This window comes from Saccopteryx leptura, chromosome 3 (genome assembly GCF_036850995.1).
Source record: "Saccopteryx leptura isolate mSacLep1 chromosome 3, mSacLep1_pri_phased_curated, whole genome shotgun sequence".
NCBI lineage: Eukaryota > Metazoa > Chordata > Mammalia > Chiroptera > Emballonuridae > Saccopteryx > Saccopteryx leptura.
The window spans coordinates 323,677,150-323,695,054 of NC_089505.1; the positions used below are offsets into that span (position 1 = coordinate 323,677,150).

Below are 17,905 nucleotides of genomic sequence, written 5' to 3' on the forward strand. Positions count from 1 at the left end.
TGAAGGATGTGTGGTTGAAAATGGGCATAAGTGAGGCAGAAGGAAAATGATGCGGCTATAAAAGAGCAATATGAGGGATTCTTGTGGAAATAAAATTGTTCTGTATCTTTCCTGTGTTAATGTCAACATCCTGGTTGTTTTATCGCACTACAGTTTTGCAAGATGTTGCCATTTAAAAAAAGTAGATAAAGAATGTTATTATTATTGTTGTTATTTTACTTTGGGTTACCTTTTAGGTAAAAGATAAGAGAGCATTTATTTGAATATAATACACATCAATTAAAATCAATAATATTGTATGCAATGATAGTCAGAAAACCCTTTTTTTTTCCAGGAAATACCAGAGGGAGCATTTTGCAAAGTATAAATATATTATGGTCTGACCTGTATGATATGCAACTGAAGATAATACAAAATAAATTTTATTTCTGTGTACTCTTTCTTATAATAACATGGTAAAAAACAATTGTCTCTATTTATTTATTTATTCATTCATTCATTTTAGAGAGAGGATAGAGAAAGAGGGAAGGAAGGAGGAGCAGGAAACATCAACTCCTTGACCAGGCAAGCTCAGGGTTTTGAATCAGGGACCTCAGTGTTACAGTTTGACACTTTATCCATTGTGCCACCACAGGTCAGGCACAATTATCTCAAAAGAGAAATTTTTATTTAAAAAAAATTATGAACAGTAAATTAAAATAAGAAGAGGTAAACATACATACTATTTTTTAGAAAATAAATGTTTCAAATACAACATATTTTTATATCCAAAAATATAGTATTCATACACTGCAACAGTTTTCTGTTGAACATATATGTTAGAACAGCCTTTGTTTTCTATAGCTGACTACTCTTTAAACATCATTCAATCTTCATGCTCTGTTAGATAAAAATTGAACAAATGACCAAAAAGAGAAAAATGTTGCAAGAAAGCAGAATTCAGTCAGAAAACATGATGCCAGTTTCTGAGAAGAAACACCCATGTGGTTCTTTTTATGGTTCATTTCTGAAATGATCATTGATTGATGACTTCATTAGATTTTCTTTCTGACATCAATTTATTTCATGGATCTATAAAGTGTATCCTTTAGACACTTCTCTGGCAATAAACAATAATGATAATTGGAGGTGCAAACCATGGAGGGGAACTTGGATGAGACAAAAGATCTGTGGAAATTTCCCACAAGTCCCTGAATGCTGACAGTATGAAGGAGGCCCAGCACTTCCTGCAGATATCCCAAAAGTTCTGCTCACTGTCCTTGGCTGATGGCATCAGTTCCAGTGATTATTCAGATGAGAAATCTTGCTAATTCCAAGATTGATAAACCTGAATATTGAGAGCCAGAGCACTAAAAGAAATAATTATAAAAAACAGGAAAATAGCACAGCAGAAAATAGCCCTAATTGCTGAAAACTATTAGGTAGCAGTAATCAAAGCAAGCCTAATTGCACAAAAGACAGCAAATGTGGTCGTGGGGAGAGTAAAAAGGCTACTTCAAAGACCAAGAAGATGGATTGCAGTTTAAACAATGTAAAAGTTACTATGAAGTACTTGTAATTATCAAAGATGCTGCTGATGAAAATTTGAAAAAAGTTTACAGAAAGTTTTCTTTGGAGTTCCATCCAGATAAAAACCATGCACCTAGAACAACAAATGCTTTATAAAAAATTGGAAACACTTATGCTGTTTTAAGCAACCCAGAAAAATAAAAACAGTATGATCTCAGAGGCAATGAAAAACAACTGTGTAAAAACCTTATTTTTTAATATGAATTATTATTAACATGAATGACTTTTACTCTTTCCTTTCATTTTGATTCAAACTAGCCTTACCCAGCACCGTGACTCACCTGCCTCCTCCCTTATAAAACCACTTTACTAATTATTAAGCCTTCAGGGCAATGAGTTCTGATCAGCATCAAATAATCTTAGAAACAAACCTTGACCTGTTAATCCCAGAAACAGGGTTTTAGTGATATTCGGGATAACATCTAGGCCACATTTGTGTTTCAGCTCCAGGCCCAGGAAGGTGGCAAAACCAGATAAAGTGATGTCATGGCTGACATTAGGACCAGATGAACAAACCAATAAGTGAAGACTTCAACCTTGACCATGCTTATAACTCCCTTAGTCAGCATAGTTATTTATTTTTCTCCTATATACCCATTCCCTGGAAGCCACTGAGGCAGCATGACTTTGAGCATTAGCTCATCTGTATCTAAGCATGGGCCACTTCCTAAACACAAACCATTACTTTCTTTGCTCCAAGATCCTGTTAGTATCTGTAAAGCCAGTAGCCAGGGCCACCATCACAGCAGCCCGGACCATGCAGGTTCGCATTGGATTTGGACAGTCAGTAAAGAAACAACGGAGCCAAAAGCTGATGGGCCATCTTCTTTAATCCTAGCTTGCACCCGGTGGGCAAGGAAAAACACACACTGGGCTCCAAAACCCACTCACATTCAGTGCTCACAAAGCTACTGACTTATCCGAGTTTCCTGGAATCAAAGGTTTCTAGCTCACCAGACTTATTCACCTCTGTTCCCCATCTCCTTCCTTATCCCAGATACAAACTCTGCACAAACTGGCTTCTCACTCAGCACTACGCCATCTTGGCTGCTTCTCCTGGCCTCCTCCATGTGGCCTCTCCATGTGGCCTCTCTCTGCTCTCTTCTCTGCTCTCTCCTCCAATGCCAATAATCCCAGGAACCAAGAGCAAGCTCCCGCTCTGCCCTATTTTGTAGTGTAGAAATCCAAACCTTTAATCCAATATATTGATACAAAACAGGGAAGTCTCTAATACAAAGTCACCTATCTGGGGCATGATGGGATTGTACCACCCCACATCTAAAAGGGTGGGAAAGGCTTAATCCCAAAACCAAGCCCCAGGCTACAAGGATTCTGCCTGCCCACAGCCTGCCCCCAACACACATTAATATCACCTGGGCAACGGCCTCCACATGGGCAGTGCCATCTTTAACAAAGTGAGCATAATACATTTTATCTGCCCAACAGTATCTTAAGGGGATCTGATGCTCACAGTTAAATGGATCTGTAAAGCCAGTATCCACGGCCAGGGCCACCATCACAGCAGCCCGGCCCATGCAGGTTCGCATTGGATTCGGACAGTAGGTAAAGAAACAACAGAGCCAAGAACTGATGGGCTGTCATCTTTAATTCTAGCTTGCGCCCAGCCGGCAAGTAAAAACACACACTGGGCTCCAAAACCCACTCACATTCAGTACTCACAAAGCTACTGACTTATCCGAGTTTCCTAGAATGAAAGGTTTCTAGCTCACTAGACTTATTCACCTCTGTTCCCCATCTCCTTCCTTCTCCCTACATAAACTCTGCACTAACTGACTTCTCACTCAACACTCCGCCATCTTGGCTGCTTCTCCTGGCCACATGGCCTCTTTCTGCTCTCTGCTCTGCTCTCTCCTCTAATGATAATCTCAGGAACCAAGAGCGAGCAAGCTCCTGTTCTGCCCCTATTTTATAGTGTAGAAATCCAAACCTTTAATCCAATATACAAAATAGGGAAATCTCTAATACAAAGTCACTTCTGTGAGGCATGATTGGATTGTACCACCCCACATCAGAAGGGGTGGGAAAGGCTTAATCTCAAAACCAAGCCCCAGGCTACAACAACCCTGCCTGCCCCCAAAACACATTAATATCACCTGGGCAACGGCCTCCACATTGGCAGCGTCATCTTTAACAAAGTGAGCATAATACATTTTATCTGCCCAACAATCCACCCCTATGCTCACTTTACTACCCACAATCTATACCACCAGCATCCCTGTGCAAGGAAATTAGAATATTACACAAATTACAACAGCAAAAATCATACAGTTTCAACAATTACAAAGGTACATTTCACCAGTCTCTCAGCACTTAGCCCAAAGCGCAAAATGTCCTCGGCCTTCTTTCTAGCCATGGGAAAAGCTTCCTGGGCAGGGGAGTGCTTTCAGCAAAGCCACTCCCCACCCCCATCAGGGTATATCACATTGTCTAAAATCCATAATCCGTAAGTCCATCCAACAAAGGAGTCAGTGCCCACTCCGGTCGTAGTCCAGGAAATCAGTCCACACACATGGGGCATCAGCCACCCCCCTCATTCCTGCCGTCCTGGCAGGTCTTACACTGTCCCAAAGAGGAGCACGTGGCAATGGCAGTCAGCATTTCCATCTCTGCTCCGGAGAACATGTCCAGCCATATGTCCCAAAATCACAGACCTACCGGGGCCGTAGTAGATGCTCCTTGCAGCTAGGCTCTCACCTTCTGGAGACTGCACATTCCAACTCCAGCCCAATTCTCCTCATTCTCCAAAGAGGAACTGAAAACACCAGCTCTCGTTGCCAGCCTCGAGCCCCGGGCTGCCGCAGCCTTCTGCTCTCCAGACTTTGCAGCTCCGGACCTGGCCTCAGCCTCAGCCTCAGCCTCAGCCTCAGCCCCAGCCTCCTGCCACTGCTGGCTCTCCACAACATCCAGGGCAATCTGCAACTCACGAACCTGTGAATCCTCCTCCACTATTTGCTCCATTTCCAGGCAAATCTCGCAAACCTGGTCGGCCTCCTCCTCCAGCGCTTGGTCCAGCTCCTTCCACTGCTCGGTTTGTAGGTCCCAGGCAGCCTCTTCCACAGAGCTCTCAGTTTCCTCACACATGGCTGTAAAAGTCAGCCAGCCTACAATCCCCAAAAGGACAGCCATGGGGAACCCTAACACTAGCCAGTCCTCTACTCCACCACTCTAAGGCTCCTTGCCAATCTGTATCGAATCCTGCCACAGACTACACCAAATATAAAGCCAGTATCCATGGCCAGGGCCATCATCACAGCAGCCCGGCCCATGCAGGTTCGCATTGGATTTGGACAGTCGGTAAAGAAACAACGGAGCCAAGAACTGAAGGCTGTCATCTTTAATTCTAGCTTGCACCCAGCAGGCAAGTAAAAACACACACTGGGCTCCAAAACCTACTCACATTCAGTGCTCACAAAGCTACTGACTTACCCAAGTTTCCTAGAATGAAAGGTTTCTAGCTCACTAGACTTATTCACCTCTGTTCCCCATCTCCTTCCTTCTCCCTGCATAAACTCTGCACTAACTGACTTCTCACTCAACACTCCACCATCTTGGCTGCTTCTCCTGGCCACATGGCCTCTTTCTGCTCTCTGCTCTGCTCTCTCCTCTAATGATAATCTCAGGAACCAAGAGTGAGCAAGTTCCTGTTCTGCCCCTATTTTATAGTGTAGAAATCCAAACCTTTAATCCAATATACAAAATAGGGAAGTTTCTAATACAAAGTCACTTCTCTGAGGCATGATTGGATTGTACCACCCCACATCAGAAGGGGTGGGAAAGGCTTAATCTCAAAACCAAGCCCCAGGCTACAACGATCCTGCCTGCCCCCAACACACATTAATATCACCTGGGCAATGGCCTCCACGTGGGCAGCGTCATCTTTAACAAAGTAAGCATAATACATTTTATCTGCCCAACAGGATCCCTTTAGTTGAGTAACACAAATAATCATCAAAGCAATTATAGATTTAATTTGTATAGAGTTTGTTAAGCTTATATAACACCAGAAGACTTATTTAATATATTCTTTGGTGCTGGATTTCCTTCAGGGATTGTACATTCATTTTCAAATGTATGAGCTGGTTATAGCCATCAACATCAGAATGGATATAATAGACATGGAAAAAAAAAGAAGAAAGAGGAGATGAAGGTTTTTTGTGTTTATCCAGCTGATGCCCATTATTGTATTGATCACATGTCATTATTAAACTAATGAAAGATTTATAATTCTCCTTATTTTTTATATCCCAGATATGGATCAGGGAAAATTATTAAAATGCAAGCAAAAAACTTGGATGTCATTTATTATGTCACAATGACTTTAAAAATAAATATAAAGAAATGTTATTTAAAAAAGGTAGAAAAAAGTATAGAAAAAGATTATGTGACTAATATTGAAAATAATTGCTAAAAGAAAGACAATAAAAAGATATTATAGTAATGGTGGCATGAGCAATACCCTTGATATCTCCCTTTGAAATTTCAATAAATTGAACCATTATTACTCAACAAGGAAACCCTAGTTGAGCTCTCGGGCTTGCCTGAAAGATATGTATATTAAATTGACTAAAGATAAGAAGGGTAAATACTGGTAGGGAAAGGGAATGCAAGATAAGGAGCACTCAAGCCTGACCAGGTGGTGGTACTGTGGATAGTGTCAGCCTGACATGTAGAGGACTCAGGCCCAAAACCCCGAGGTCATCAGATTGAGAGTGGCCTCACCAGCTTGAGCACATCGTCACTGACTTGAGCCCAAAGGTTGCTAGTGTGAAACCCAAGGTCTCTGGCTTGAACCTAAAGTCACTGGCTTGAGCAAAAAGTCACTGCAGTCCCCCAAGTCAAGGCACATATAAGAAAACAATCAATAAACAACTAAGTTGCTGTAACAAAGAATTGATGCTTTTCATCTCTCTCCATTCTTATCTGTCCCTATCAGTCCTTCTCTCTGTTTATCTCGAGGGGAAAAAAGCCCTCAGAGTGGGACTCTAGAGAGGGAAGAAACCTTTTTTGTTTGGGCTTTCATTTGCTGGAGCTCCATAGAGGAGAGAAACCAGGAGTATCTGAGAGGAGTGGAAAAATTACATGGAGGGGAGGGTACTTAGAGAAGTGCTAAACCAAAGCAGCAGCTGAGTGTGAGGATAAGCAGAAAATGAAATTCTGAGACACTGCCAGCCCACACTCCGGACAAAGAGTGAGAAATACAAGGTACAGTTGCCCAACCTTCTAGGATCTGCCTACCTCTCCTCATGGGATACAGATAGCAACAGTGCCATATGCCAGAACTGATTCTGAAGAACCAATGTTTTCTCTGAAAAACAGGGATACTTTCTATCTGGTCCCCGGTCTGTTGGGATACAGGGAAGAACACATGGAGGCCCAAGCTTTCCATGGCCAGGAGAAAGAACAATGAAAGCCATAAAGTCCTCACTCCATGCCTGCCTTTGTCATTGTGGCTGCAACTCTGCCTTCATCATCATGACTGCAACATCTCATCAGGGGTCAGTCTGTGGTTTCATGAAGCTAAAATTTGTAATCCAGCACCACCTACTAGAAAATAATAGAAAAACCTCTTGCAAGTGCAATACAATTTTCAAATAACATCTATGCAAAGAAAAGCTAATACAATGAATAAACAAGAAGGAAACAATTCAGAAAGAAAATAAAAAAATCTCCAGAAAGCAATCTCAATCACATGAAAACTTTGGAGTGAAATGACAGAGAATTTAAAATTGAAGTTCTGAAAATACTCAATGAGTTGTGAGAAAACACTGATAGGTCATTTCATGCACTCAGAAAACAAATGAATGAACCAAACAAGTACTCTACCAAAGAGATTGCTATTTTAAAAAGGACCAAACAAAGATGAGGAACTCAACACATAAATTAAAAAATGAGCCAGTGAGTTTAGCAAATAAAACAGGCCAGATAGAGAATAGAATCAGTGACATAAAAGACAGGCAATCAGAGATGACACAGAAGGAAGAAGAGAAGGCTTAAGAATTCTGAAAAAAAAAAAAAAATCTCTATGAGAGTTGTCTGATTCCATATCAGAAAGAAGAATATAAGAATAATAGGTATATGAAAAAAAAGAAGATAGGGAGAGGGAATGGAAAGTCTATTTAAACAAAGAATTGATGAGAACTTCCCACACTTATGAAAAAGGTTAGATTCTCAAATTCAAAAAGCTAACAGAATACCTACTTACCCCAACCCAAACAAACCTTCTCCAAGGCACATTGTAATAAAACTGTCAAAATTAATGACAAGGAAAGAATACTCAAAGCAGCTAAGGAAAATAAGTAAATAGATTACAAAGGAAGGACCATTTGGTTATCATCAGTCTTCTCAGCAGAAATCCTACAAGCCAGAAGAGAGTGAACCCAAAAATTCAAAGTACTGTGAGAAATTAATAACCAGGAATATTATATTCATTAAAGTTATTCTTTAAATATGAAGGAGAAATAAAAAAATTTTCCAGACATACAAAGGCTAAGAAAATATGTCACCAGAAAACCCCCACTGCAGGAAATATTTAAGGTGGTTATTCTAAAAGATACAAAAAATAAAATAACACAAAACTACAAGGAAAAGCTCCAACAAGCTTATAATATAAGCCAGGATAATTTCTAACAAAAACATAAAAAATGGTGAGGATAAATGTCTGAAGTATCAAAAGAAGATGGAGAACACACACACTCATAAGACAAAGGACTCATGAATATATAAAACTTTTTTCTCAATAACCTCATGGTAACCACCAATAAAAAAGCAAAACAGAATTGCAGGGCTTTAAAGAAAAAGATACAAAGAAAAGAAATATGGAATACCACCAAATAAAAACAATTGACAGACTCAACAACAACAACAACAAAAAGAACAAAAGGAGACACAGAGCTACCAGAAAACAAAATATAAAACAGCTATAAGAAGTCTTTATGCATCAATAATTATTTTAAGTGTAAATGGACTGAACTTACCAATAAAACAGCACAGAGTAGCAGATTGGATTAAAAAAAAAAAAAGCCAACTATATGCTGCCTTCAGGAGACACATCTAAGCTGAAAAAACAAAAGTAAACTCAAAGTGAAAGGTTAAAAAATGATTCTCCTAGCAAAAATACCCAAAGCAAAGCAGGAGTAGCCATACTTATATCTGACAAAACTGATTTCAGGACAAAAAAGGTAAGAAGAGACAAAAAGGACATAATATACTGATAAAGATGGCACTATATCAAGAAGACATAATACTTCATAACATATATGTACTAAATCAAGGAGCACCAAAATACAGTATATCAGACAACTACTACAGAACCAAAAAAAAAAAAAAAAAAAAAGAAAGAAACATACAAAATCTAAGTCATAGATGAAGATCTCAATACTCTATTGAAAGCTTTATATAGATTATATAAACAGAATTAATAAAAAAGAATGTATTTGCCTTAAATGACACACTAGACTTATAAAACCTTTCATCCCAGAATATCAGATTATACAATTTTTTGCAGCATACATGAAATACTCTAAAAAATAGCTAAACTCAAGTTCAAGAAGATTTAAATTATACCAAGCATATTCTCTGACCATACAGCTTTGAAATCAGAATTCAAAAGCAAAAGTAAGTAAAGAAATCAACAAAAATGTGAAAATTAAACAACATACTTCTAAAAAATGGCTGGGCCAAAGAAAAAATAAAAACAGATATAAAAATATATACAAAAATATGAGAACAACATGAAATATCAATACTTCTGAATTCAGTGAAAACAATAAGAAGAAGAAACATTATATCGTATTGGCCTATACAAAGAAAAAAGAGATTCCAAGTAAACAATTTAACATTACATCTTGAAGAATGAGGTCAAGAATAACAAAAGCAACCCAGTCACCAGAAGAAAGGAAATAGTGAAAATTAAAGCAGGACATAATAAAGTAGAGAAGAAAATATATAGAAAAAAAATAAGACAACCAAAATCTAGCACTGTGTGTGTGTGTGTGTGTGTGTGTGTGAGAGAGAGAGAGAGAGAGAGAGAGAGAGAGAGAGAGAGAGAGAGAGAGAGAGAAAGGAAGGTAGAAAGAGAGAGCAGATAAGAGAAGACAGGAACATTAATCTGTTTCTGTCTGTGCCCTGATCAGGGATCAAACTGACAACTTTTGTGCTTCAAGATAATGCTCTAACCAACTGAGCTATTCAGCCAGGGCAAGAACTGGTTCTTGGCAAAAATCAATAAATTTGACAACCCCTTGATTAGACTCACTAAGAAAAGAAATGAAATGACTCATAAACAAAATTTGAAATAAAAAAGAAGAAAATACCACAAACATACATATATAAAAGATCACACTAGAGCACTATGAAAGATTATATGCCACCAAATTCAACAATATAGAAAAAATAGATACACTCATAGAAATATATAGTCTTCCTAGACTGAGTCACAATAAAGTGGGAAACCTAAAAAGACCTAGAAGCATGGAGGAAGTAGAAACAACTATTAAAAATTTTTTCCAAAAATAAAAGTCCAGGACCAGATGGCTACACTAATGTATGCTACCAAACATTCAAAGAAGATTTGGTACTTAACTTTCTCAAAGTCTTCAAACAAAGGTAGCAATTCTTTTAATACATTTATTTGATGAGGCCAATGCAACCCTGATACCAAAATCTGGCAAGGACAACACAAAAAGGAAAACTACAAACCACTATCTTTAATAATTACAGATGCAAAAATCTTAAACAAAATACTAGCAAATCAAATACAATGCATTAAAAGAAATCACAATCAAGTAGGATTTATTTCAGGACCACAAGTATTGTTCAACATACATAAATCAATTAATGTAATGCACCAACCACATCACAAAACAAGGAGCAAAAATCATATGATTCTATCAATAAATGCAGAAAAGGCATTTGACAAAACATTTATTTATGATTAAAACACTCCATAACATAAGTACAGAAGGAAAGTACCTCAACATAATGAAGGCCATCTATGACAAACCATCAGCTAATATACTAAATCATAAAAAACTGAAAGCTTTGCCTCTAAAATCAGGAGCAAGACAAGAATGTTCACTCTCTTCACTTTTATTCAACATAATACTGGAAGTCTTAACCAGAGTAATCAGACAAAAGAAAGAAATAAAAATCCCTATTAAGAAAGAAAAAGTAAAGGTACCACTTTTAGCAAATTATATGATTTTATATATATATAAAAAAACCCAAACACTTTACCAAAACATTATTGGAAACAATAAATAGTACAGTAAATTTGCAAGATGCAAAATCAATATACAAAAGTCTACTGATTTACTATATGCAAGCAATGAAACATTAAAACATGAATTTAAAAATACTGTTCCATTTAAAATTGCAACAAAAAATTAAATATCTAGAAATAAACTTAACAAAGGATGTGAAAGACCTATATACTGAAAACTCCAAAGCATTATTAAAAGAAATTTAAAAAGACAAAATGAAATAAAAAGATATTTCAAGTTTATGGATTGGAAGAATCAACATACTTAAACTGGCCATATTACCCATAGCAGTACACAGACATAATCTAAGCCCTGTCAAATCCCAATGTCATTATTTAAAGAAATAGAACAAAAATGATCAAATCTGCATGAAACTATGAAAGACCCCCAAAAGTCCCAGGCTAGTTGCCTCATTGGCCTGATGTGTGACATCCTAGGTTTGATCTCCAGTCAGAGCACACATGAGAAATAACCATCTTCTTTTTTTCTTCTTTCTCTCCCTCTTCTTTCTCTCTTTCTTTCTCACAGCCAGTGACTTGACTGGATTAAGCATCAGTCCTGGGCACTGAGAATAGCTTGATTGATTTGAGCATCAGCCCCAGATGAGGGTTGCCAGGTGTAACCTGGTTGGAGCTCAGGCAGGAGTTTATCTCTCTATCTCCCCTCCTCTCACATAAAAAAGACCCCAAATAGTCCAAGCAGTCCTGAGAAAAAAAGCTAGAGGTATCACACTACCTGATTTTAAATTATACTAGAGAGCCATGATAATCAAAACAGCATAGTATTGGCAAAAAAAAAAAAAAAAAACCAAACAAAAAACCCAGATATAGACCAATGGAACAGATTCAAGAGCCCATGGATAAAATCACATATATATGGACAAATAATTTTTGACAAAGGAGTCAAAGCACACAATGGAGGAAAAAAAAAAAAACCTTTTCAATAAATGTTTCTGGGAGAGTGGTAAATCCACATGCAAAAGAAAGAAACTTGATTACACCTTGTTTCCATAAACAAAAATTAATTCAAAATGGATCAAAAACCTAAATATAAGATTAGAAACAATAAATAACATAGAAAAAATAAAGTACAAAATTTATGAACTATGACTGTAAAGAACATGGTATGAATTTGACCCCAAAGGCAAGGGAAATAAATGCAAAAATAAGTGATTGGGAGTATATCAATCTAAAAAGTTTCTTCACAATAAAAGAAACTGATAAAAAAATGAGAATTCATATTCACAAACAACAGCTTTGACAAGGGGTTATATGTAAGATATATTAAAAAGTTACACAGATCAACAACAAACAAGCAAACAATCCAATTAAAAAATGGGAAGAAGACCTGAACAGACACTTCTCTCATGAAGACATACAAACAACAAATAGCTATATGAAAAGATGTTTATCCTCACTAGCTATTAGAAAAGTGAAAGTCAAAACTACAGTGAGATATCATCTCACACCTCTTAGATTATTTTTTTACTTTTAATTTTTTTTTTGAAGACTCTAGTCATTTTAGAGAATAGAGAAAGAGAGAAGGGGGTAGGAGCAGGAAACATCAGCTCCCATATGTACCTTGACCAGGCAAGCCCAAGGTTTCGAACCAGTGATCTCAGCATTCCAGGTCAATGCTTTATCCACTGTGCCACCACAGATCAGGCCCTCTTAGATTATCTTCTATAAAAAGACAGCTAATAGCCCTGGCTGATTGGCTCAGTGGTATAGAATTGGCCTGGCATATTGATGTCCTAGGTTTGATTCCCGGTCAGGGCACACAGAAGATGCGTCCATCTGCTTCTCCACCCCTGCTCCTCTTGCTTCTCTCTCTCTTTCCTTTCTCTCTCTCTCTCTCTTTTATTCTCCCCTCTTATAGCCAAGGCTCAATTAGAGTGAGTGGTCTTGGGTACTAAGGATGGCTCTATGGCCTCCACCTAAGTGCTATAAAATAACTTTTGTTGCAAAGGCCCCAGATAGGCAAAACATCACCACCTCCCTAGTGGGCTTGCCAGGTGGATCCTGTTCAGGGCACATGAGGAAGTCTGTCTCTGCCTCCCCTCCTCTAACTAAATGTAAAAGAAAAAAAATTAAAAATAAATAAAAAAAGACAGCTAATAAATATTGGAAAGGTTGTGGAGAAAAAGGAAGCTTTCTTGCTTTACATTCACTGCTGGTGATAATATAAACTGGTACAGACATTATCAAAGATATACTGCTCACAAAAATTAAGAAATATTTCAAAATGAATATGAAGTGATAAAAAACAAAACCATTTGATTTTTTTATTAAACAAGAACATCAGAAAAGCAAATGACAAGTCAAAGAAAGTTGTTTAATTATGCAAATAAGATGTAAACCCAACATTTATTTTATTGGTGAAAATGCACTATACAAAAGGCTGAAAGTACTGAAGTATCTGCCTGTTTCTTGATCCCCTAAATTTTATGAGCAGTGTAGTATGGTGGTTCTCAAAAAATTAGGAATAGAACTATTGTATGGCCCAGGAATCCCTCTACTGGGTAGCTACACAAAAACTTAAAAACTGGTGTAAAAAATCACATGTATCCCCATGTTCATCAGAGCATTATTCATGGTGGCCAAGACATGGAAACAGCCAAAGTTTTCCTTGATAGAAGATTAGGTAAAGAAGATATGGTACATATATACAATGGAATACTATTCAATTATAAGAAATGATGATGCGTTGCCATTTATAACAAAGTGGATGGACCTTGCCAATATTATGCTAAGTGAAATAAGTAAATCAGAAAAAAAACCTAAGAACTGTTTGATTTTACTCATAAGTAGAATTTAAAACTGAGACTTATGGACATAGACAAAAATGAAGTGGTTAAGGAGAGTAAAGAGTGACAAATATGTGGTGACAAATAATGATTCAACTTTGGGTGATGAACACACAACTTAATCAGTAGTTCAAATGCAGGATAGGTACCAAATCTTCTTCGAATATTTGGTAGAATTCACTAATGTAGTCATCTGGTCTTGGACTTTTTGTTTTTATGAGGTTTTTGATAATTGTTTCTATTTCTTTTCTGCTTATAGATCTATTTAGGTTTTCTACTTCTTTGATACTCAGTGTAGAAAGATTGTATAATTATAGAAATTTATTCATGTCCTCTAGGTTATGAATTTGTTGGCATATAGTCTTTCATAATATTCTACTATGATCCTTTGTATATCTATAATGTTTGTGGTAATTTCTTTTCTTTATTTCAGATTTTGTTTATATGAGTCCTTCCTCTTTTTTCCTTACCGAGTCTAGCCAATGGTTTATCAATTTTATTGATCTTTTCAAAGAATGAGCTCTTTGTTGTTTTAATTTTTCCTATAGTTCTTTTTGGTTGTTGTTCTCTACTTTATTTAGTTCTGCTCTATTTTTAATTTTTTAAAATTTAATTTAATTTAATTTTTTTACAGAGACAGAGAGAGAATCAGAGTGAGGGATAACCAGGGACAGACAGACAGGAACGGAGAGATGAGAAGCATCAATCATTAGTTTTTTGTTGCACATTGCAACACCTTAGTTGTTCATTGATTGCTTTCTCATATGTGCCTTGACCATGGGCCTTCAGCAGACTGAGTAACCTCTTGCTTGAGCCAGCGACCTTGGGTCCAAGCTGGTGAATTTTTGCTCAAACCGGATGAGCCCACACTCAAGCTGGCAACCTCAGGGTCTCGAACCTGGGTCTTCTGCATCCCAGTCCGACGCTCTATCCACTGCGCCACCGCCTGGTCAGGCAGTTCTGCTCTATTTTTACTATGTCCTTTCTTCTGCTGACTTTGGGTTGCCTTTGTTCTTCTTTTTATAGTTCCTAAAGGTGTGATGTTAGGTTGTTTACTTGGGATTTCTCTTGTTTCTTGATATAAGACTATAATGATTTTAACTTCCCTCTTATTACTGTTTTTGCTGCATCTCAGAAATTTTGATATGTTGTGTTGTCATTTTCATTTGTCTGTATGTATCTTTTGATCTCTGCTTTTTTTTAATACTAAGTGAAATAAGTAAATCAGAAAAAGCTAAGAATTGTATAATTTTACACATAGGTAGGATATAAAAGTGAGACTCATGAACACAGATAAAAGTGACATGGTTACTAGGGGAAAGGGAAGAAAGAGGACAAGGAAAGGGGTTGGGAGGAACGGTGTGAATAGGGACAAATATAAGGTAACAGAAAATTATTTGACTTTGAGTAATGGGTATATAACATAATCAACAATTTAAATGCTATAGAAATTTTTACCTGAAACCTATGTATTTTTATTGATCAATGTCACCTCATTAAATTTAACTTCTAAATTAAAAAAATAAAATTAAAATAAAAAGATGACAATAAACAGATATGTAATATACAGCAAAAGTGTACTGTTATGTGAAAGTTATCGAGAGGTTTGTAGATTAAATGAGAATAGAGTGTAAACTGCAGGTCAGCTATTTTGAGGAGAGAACATGGTAATAAGACAGTTTAGGGTCAGAAAAAATACACACAGACCTTACAATGAGTTCTTTCAAAGTAGCTACAATATAATTAAATTAATTTGTAGGGCAATTATATTCCAAGTCATTACTAAAAACAACAACAAAAAAATCAACAATCAACTGGATGTGTACAGAGAAAGAGAGAAATAGAACTTGATTAGTACCACTATCATCCAAAGGTGATTGTGGATATACCCAAAGCTGTACTTTCCTAAGGAATCACATCAGAAGCTTAATTTTGTGATAGGGTAAAAAAAAACTTGGAAGACTACATTAAAAATATTCAAAGAGGATAAATAAAACCTGTCAACCAAAAATAGTATATGCAGCAGTAGCTATATTTCAAAAATGAAATAAAGACTTTCCCTGGTTAAAAAAAATGAGAAAATTGTTGTGAACAGATCTATCCTACAAAATATCCTAGTGAAAAATGTTTAGGCTGATAGCAAGTGACTTCAAATCCACACACACAAAAAAACAACAACAAAGAGCACCAGGGAAAGAAATTTATTTTAATCATAAGTGTACACTTTTTCTTTCTTCTCTCAACTGACTTATTAATTATTTATATAAAAAGTGTATATAATATATTATTGGGTTTATACTATATAAAAATATAATTTATATGTAAAACAATTACCAATAAGCCAAAAAGAGATAGGACCAGGTAAATCTATTAGATAAAGCAATTTTTGCAGATGGTAAGTAATTATAACAATGTATTGTGTTTGAATATTAATACAGGCAATATGTATAACAATAATATGACTGGTAGGAGCAAAGAGAATAAAGCTATACAAAAGTAACATTTTTATATATCATTTCAAGGATGAGTAAATGTAAGTTAATGATACAATTAATAAATAAATAATACAATACTAAATAATACAATACTAAAATCTGTTTTACATACTCACAACTATAAAATATATTGCATATGACTGTATAATGAAGCTAGTATAAATCTAAAGATGATTCTTCTTAAGTTAATAAACATGGTAGAAAAAGTCACTAAAGAATAACTCAAAAATAATAAAATAATTCTTAAAAATTTTTAAAATTACATTATAAATTATTTTATTACATAAAAATCTAGCTGTATCAGTAATAATATTCAGTATGAATGAATTGAATAATCCAATCAAAATTAAGAGATTGTCAAATCAGATTATAAAAAAGACGGTTCAAATCTATACCATCAATAGAAGACACATTTTAATATCAAAGATATAAACATATAAATACATTGAAATTAAAATTATGGAAAAATATGTACTGAATAATTAACAGCAATTAGCTGGAAAGGCTATACTAATATCAGATAGCATGAACTTTAAAAGAAAAATGTTATTAAAGGTAAATAGAGACAGTATATAATGACAAGAGTTAATTCATAAGGGAGATATAAGAATTATAAACAAATGTGCTCCTAATAAAAGAGAACCAAAATACATGGACATAAACACTGGCATTAGTAAAAAAAAATTAGGTAAATCAATAATAAAAATAGAAGATTTTAATAACTCATTTTAAATAATAGAGCAATTAGACATAATATCAACATGGAAAGAAAAGACTTGAACAGCACTATAATCTCAACATAATAGACATCTGTTGTGTATATCCCAGCCTATTGATAGTAATTATATTGGCAAGAGATGGCTGAGGCATACATTTGGGACTCTATTACTTGTAGCAAGGCCCCACAGACATTTCCCCCACTAAGTCCTATGCTAGATATACCAAGCCTTGTGATTCTTATTATAGTAATAGGACACAGTTTAGCAAAAACCATCAGAAAAAATTAAAAAACAATATTTATTACTCACAAGTTCTGGAGGGTATAGAACACCACAAAAAGGACAGACAGCAAGTTTGCAGTTAGAGAGAGAAAGAGAGATAAACAGAGAAATAGATAAAGAAAGAATACCTAGGCTCTGCCTTTATTAAGGTTCAAAGATGGGATGTCTAAAGTTTTGGGGATCACTATTTATTGGCTAATTTAAAGCATAACAACAGAAATTAGAATATAGGAAGGGAGAAGGTGAGTTACTCATTGGGTCAATCATCTAAAATACTAGGACATTTTAAAAGAGGTAAGTTTTTGCATAGGGCAGCTTAATTTCTTCATCTGGTTACTTTTGCTAGTAGCTATGTATGTCATTATAAAGTTAGTGATATTTGTATAACATAAATTTTTTTTTGAAATAGATGTCTCGACAATCAAAAGTTTAACATCAAGTTGAGACATGGCAGTCATTGCAGGTTTTTAATACCATTCCTACAAGTGGTTGACAAGCTATGGTTTCTACCACACTCTCCATGTGCCATGACAGTGATATCTTAGTTGGTAAAGCAGGGGCTGGGAACTTATGGCTTGAGAGCCAGATGTGGCTCTTTTGATGGCTGCATCTGGCTTGCAGAGAAATCTTTAATAGAAAAATAATAACATTAAAAATATAAAACATTCTCTTGTATTACAATCCATTCATTTCCTACCGCTCATGTTCATGGTTGCGGGTGGCTGAAGTCAATCACAGCTGTCCTCCAGGACA

General features: G+C 36.0%; 1 pseudogene; it reads left to right on the forward strand.

Annotated features, from left to right (window-relative positions):
- The first annotated feature begins 1,137 nt into the window (after positions 1-1,137).
- Positions 1,138-6,025, forward strand: LOC136398552 (dnaJ homolog subfamily B member 14 pseudogene; annotated as a pseudogene).
- The last annotated feature ends 11,880 nt before the right edge of the window (positions 6,026-17,905 follow it).